Source organism: Tribolium madens, unplaced genomic scaffold (genome assembly GCF_015345945.1).
Source record: "Tribolium madens isolate multiple individuals breed KSU strain unplaced genomic scaffold, Tmad_KSU_1.1 Scaffold_97;HRSCAF=244;Tcas5.2_LG3a, whole genome shotgun sequence".
Lineage (NCBI taxonomy): Eukaryota > Metazoa > Arthropoda > Insecta > Coleoptera > Tenebrionidae > Tribolium > Tribolium madens.
Window position 1 is genome coordinate 15067860 of NW_025401069.1, and position 6029 is coordinate 15073888.

Genomic DNA, 6029 nt, shown 5'->3' on the forward strand with positions numbered 1-6029 from the left:
AAAAACGTTTTGTTCCATAACATAACTCGCGCCTCCGAAAAAAATTTCAAACAAGATAAGATATCTAGAAACAAGGAAAAAAGTTTGAAAATTCTACGTGTCAAAAAAATTTGACTTTTATTTTTTGATATTTGACATTTTTTATGTCTATTTAACAATACTGACGATCTCGTATACAGGGTGTTTACGGTCTTGAGGTTGAAATTTAAATGAGACGATTTTCACGGTAGAAAAAAACTAATACGCTATATAAATTTAAAAAATTAATTAAAAATTTACGTTGTTAAAGAAAATAATTCGTTTTATTCTATTTGTTTGAGAACTGCTGCTTCGGATGCAACAATGGCCATTAGTATCATTACCTTGTGTTTCACCGTAAATCATAACCACGACAACCAATTATTTATTATTTTATTATTTGTCATATATGTTCATTACTTTGCAAAAATTAATAAAAACAAATCAAACCTATTAGAAACTATTACACTGAATGAGATTAAACAGAAGATCTTTGATTTTTGCTAAAAACTAAAGCAAAAGCAAACAATATGATGACAGTGTCAAAACTATGAAGTGACTTTTCTCTATCATTGTCATGGATACGATTTTTTTATCTGTTGCAACAATATAATTTTATCTGAACAAGAAAATAATTCCAGTGGATCTCAAACCGTGTTCCAATATTTTGGAGGTAAATAGCATTCTTAATAATAACAATTGTGAGATTTTTTTTCTCGGTTACAGTATTTCTGTACTCTTCTATTACTAGTTTAATTTTCAACTCCAAGACTGTAAACACCCTGTGTGTTTTTTTTATAAGAATTTAGTAAAGATACCACTCTGTAGGTATAAATCAAAATATGGGATAACGATAAATTTTTCAGTTTCCAACAAAGGGAAACATTCTAGATAAGATATTTTCTCGATTTCTTTATAGTTCTCATTTTTTATGTAGTTTTAATTTTTTTATCGTCTTCTACATGATTTCGCTTATTTTCTCGTCCTAATCAAAAATTCATTTTGATTACCAAAAAATAAAAGAAAAACTGCTTTATGGGTAAGATATGAATGTATTTCTATAGTTTATATAATGATAGAATAGTGACAGAAAAGTTAACTAGTAAGTTGCCGACATCCTCCGCCCAGAAAGTAGTACCTTTGAAATTTCGCTGGAAAATACATTTTAGTAGTAGTGTCTTGAAAAAAGAGCATAAAATAATTATAGTTCTTTATTAACTATTTCATTTCCTTGCTAAACAATAATAATTTGAATGTTAGTCGATATATCTTAACCTCCCAAAATTGTAATAAAAATATTTAGAATAATATTTAAAATAATGTGTTGGTAACATCATTCATGGTACTCTACATGGGACAATTTTGCGTATTTTATAACTTTTACAATAAAAAAGTGTCAAAATTGTGTCAAAACACTGTCCGCGTAGGAATATCCGGATGTATCATGATACCAACCCAACATGTTTCAAATTACTGCAATTTACAAATTGTACCACAGCGATTCTAGTACTTTTCTTGTTGTAGAGTTTTTCACCAAGATGTCAAAAAAGTAAAATCTATCAGTTATAAACATTTAAAACATTTTGCTTTCATATAACAGCCGGAATACACATAATTAGATTCCTGAGCGGAATCTTCGCCTCAAATCCACTTGAACTTTTGACGGCAGAGCACGACTTCCGAAGTCGATTTCACATTCATCCTCGATGACCCACTGTTCACTTTTACTCCAGCCTGCAGCAATAGCTCACAAAACCTAATATGCAATTATGCAAATTTTATGACCATGATAACAATTCTCTATTACATTTCCGGTGTGACCACAAAAAGCCAAAATTTGCATTAACATTCCTCCCAAATATGGCCACCACCCACCGAAATTCTCGCTCTTGTCCAGTTTGAAACCTGCCACTTTCTTCTCTATTATCTCCCATATAAACGCACTTTAATTGAAATTGTGCAATTCCACGTTGATAATTAAAAATAAATAACAATAAGTGAGTGAAACTGCTTTTAATAAACAAACCGGTGAAAGCACCGAAAGATGCTGCACATAGTCAAAAATCTCGGAAAATTCCCCAACATGCTTTCGTTTTAAGCTCTTTGTGGTGTCATACAGTGGAAATTTAACGCGTCGTTGGAGCTCCACTGCCCTCAATTGGTCAAATTGCGGTGCACTATGTCGAGGAAGCGAAAGTAAATTTGTTATAACATCGTGAGAATTGATAGATGGACGCGGAGGACTTCTTCGGGTCACTCACACGAGGTTTCTATTGTAAATGTCGACTTTTTGCTCATCTGATAATAAGAACATTCACTGAGGGTTATGTAAGGGCAAACAGTTCCTTGTTTTCGTTTAAAAAAATAAAAATAAAAATTTCTTTAAATAAATAAAAATTAAATTCTTGTCAATTGTTTTGCTTCGAGGATTAGGAACGGATTTCCGCCAGCTTTGGGTTAATTGCCAATGACCAAAACTATAAATTTTCTTAATTATTATACTCAAGAACTTGAAATTGTCGGGGTATCCCCAAAAAACATAAACATGTTTATTTTTGCTCCAATTTGGGTTAATTGAGCGATAAAAAAACTCTTGAATTATTCTGCAATTTTCTAGATTGTGTAAATAATTATTTCAAATGTTTGTTTTATCTGATTTAATAACCGTTTTTTTTTCTTTAAATTTATCGACCAATAAACATGGATCGGTGTGACGCCTTTTCCTTTTTAATTCTTAATATATTATGATGAGATTATGAGGAATAAAAACTTCCAGTAATGCGTAGACTTTCAGTCAACTTTCTTTCGTTTAGCCATCTTCTGATACAAGTAACTAATTTCGAATAATTACTTAACATGCGCCGTAAATGTGAAAAGTTTTCACTAAAACGGTAATTAATAAAAAATTTACGGCTCAACTAGGTACTTAAAAATAGAGATAAAAGAATTTTTTTTAAACATTTATATATCTTAAAAAAGCTTTAATTTTTACTATGTATTTTAGAAATAACAATTAAAAAAAAATATTTTCTGATGTGGAAAGTAAAGTTTGTGAACGGAAGCAATTAGCACCTATTTGAAAACAATAGTAATTGTGATTGATTAGTTTTCTTTTAGTTTTCACAAAATTGGTAATTAATTGACAAAAACTATACCTACGCAAAATTAATTTTAATTGGATGTTTCAAATTTTTTTGATGGCGTAAATCAATTTGGTTTGCAAATGTGAAATTTTAAATTTTAATAATTAAATAAAACAATGTTCTGCTAAATTGAAAATTGGCACTTTTTTATAAATTAAAATTAGACGGTCAAAAAAATTTAAGAGTTTAGTAGCTTCACACTATAAATAATTATCAATGTTTTTAAGAGCTACAGCTGTTTAGGAAAAATCATATTCTAGAAAAAACTGACAAAATTTTTGAGAATTCAGGAACAGATTTTTTAGGACAATAATTAACAAATTTTAAAGCTATAATAAGTGTTTAGGAAAAATACAAATCTAGAAAAATTTTTAAAAATTTAAAATAATTCAGACAAATTTACTGGACTATTTTTTGAAATACGCGTAATCGACTTTTTTTACTTGTTTATTAATTAGAATTACAGTTAAAATAACTTACAGTAAAAGTAATTAACAAATTTTTAAAACTACAGATGTTTAAAAAATATTCTAATTTAGAGAAAATTACAAATTTTTTGGAGAATTTGGACACCGACTTTTTGGAATGTTTTTTTGGCTTAATCTTCATACAATCGAACCATTCGTATGTATTAGTTCAATTTATTAATTAGAAGTAGAGCTAAGAGTTCTACAGTGAAAATAATTAAAAAAATTTAAGAGCTACAGATATTTAAAAATATCTTATTTTAGCAAAAATTTTAAAATTTTTGGAGAATTAGACAAACTTTCTGAACTGTTTTTTTGCATAATCTGGAAATAATCGAGTTTAATCTTAATTTGTTAATTAGTATTAGAAGTAAATGCTTACATTGAAATTAATTAGCAAATTTTAAAGCTACAATAAGTGTTTAGGAGAAATCCAAATTTAGAAAAAAATTTAAAAATAAAAAAAAATCAAAATTTATGAGAATTTAGATAAACTTTCTACTCTATTTTTGGCATAATCTTAAAATAATCGAGTTTTTGGTTGAATTTATTAATTAGAATTTTAAGAACTACAGATGTTCAAAAAATATTCTATTTTAGCAAAATATTTCAAAAGCTTTAAAAAATGAAAAATGATTTTGTATGTAAATCTGAGATTTTGAATTTTCAATTGTTCAATTGTATAATTCAGAATATAAATAATCTGACAAATTAAAACTTTGTACATATTGTTTTCATACATCGTAAAAACAATACAAAATTTGTTTCTTGTTTTGTAAATATTAAAAAAAATAAAGTAATAAAGTATTACTATTATTTATTACTATTATTAGAGCTTTTTTTAAATATGACACTTACCATTTAGCTAGAAAAAAATCTCTCTTCTGATAAGTTTAAAAAAAGTGCTACATGTTTTTTTTGTAAAAAATAATTATAACAAACCTGTTAGAGCTCGTGGCAATTTTTTTATCACCTGTGTAATATAGATATAATCCAACAAAACAGTTAATTGGAGAGTCTTATTTGCGAGACGTGATAACTGAACACTTAGCAATTAGTGATAAGAATTAATTAATTGTTAATTACTTTATAAGTTCTTCATTTGTGGTAAACTAAAATACAATACCAAAATTTGTTTTTGTTTTAAATAGCCCCAATGTGAATAAATTCTAATCGTCTAATTGTATATTTTGTTTATCATACAATTAGCAATAAAAAAGAAAATTCAATTATGGTAGGTAAGGTAAGGTATAAGTTTACAAAACAAATAGAAACTCGCTTAATTCACGAGATGGGTAAAAGTGCCTAAATCAAAAATTTTGCAATGTACATAAATTTCGAGTGCGAATCAAATGTCTTCTAATGAAAGCGTGAACTCGTGGTCAAGGTCTATCAAGAGTCCTCCTGGCTCATTACCAAGCACTACCTCTGAAAATAATGACGCATAACCAAGTTTGATTTCACAAGAAATCATCTAACTGTGCTTTACTGGATCTCTTCAACACAGATGGCATAACTATGTGAAAGTGGCCGGTCAAAGGGTTATTGCAAGTGAAAGGAAAGACGACTTTCTTTGCCCAAGTCATATTTCATACGTCCATCTGCACTTCTTCATTCCCAAAATCGGCACTTTCCATAAACCCTTCGGCTTAGACCTCACAAGTCACAATAGACTTTCTTTTTTACGCACTTTGGCTTTCGCTGGTGGGCGGGCCGCAAAACTATCAACAAAAAGATTACGTAATGAGGCGGGTTTACATACACTTGGAGAATGTGTGAGAATGAGAGTTTCACATTCTCAGTGACTTCATTACTTGATGCGGGCAGGAGATAAGTTTCGCACACTTTAAACTGTGTGACTGTGACCCTCAAGGCGGCACAATAACTGGATCGAATGAAATTTTTTCAATGATATCTCAATTTAGTGGCACTTGAATGACTTTTTACAAGACTACTTATTTTTATGTGAGATTGTTTCTCGATGGTGCTTCACTTTTTTCTTGAAAGTTTCTTGCTGACACTGACATTGATTGACTCTTGGTTTCTATTCAAAGAGCTTTTTTAGCTCGTGTTTTGCCACTTAACATGCTGGTTTTTTACTAATTGACTCTCTCGTCGTAAAATTTTGTCATCAGCAACCAGAAAATGCCATTTTAGAGCACAATTTTCGTTAAAATTTCTTTTTCATATATTCATCGGATGCATAAATAAAAAACTTGATAATAACAATAAAAAGTTTTTTTTTCAGGTCTTCTATACATTTGTAGGTATAACTAGCAGGTCTTGAGAACAATTAGGCAAAAAAACGATTTTTTTTTCTTTATTTTTGCTCTATTTTAATATTTGAAACATTTAAAAACAATATATTTTTTAGTATAGTACAAAAAAATTAATAAATAAT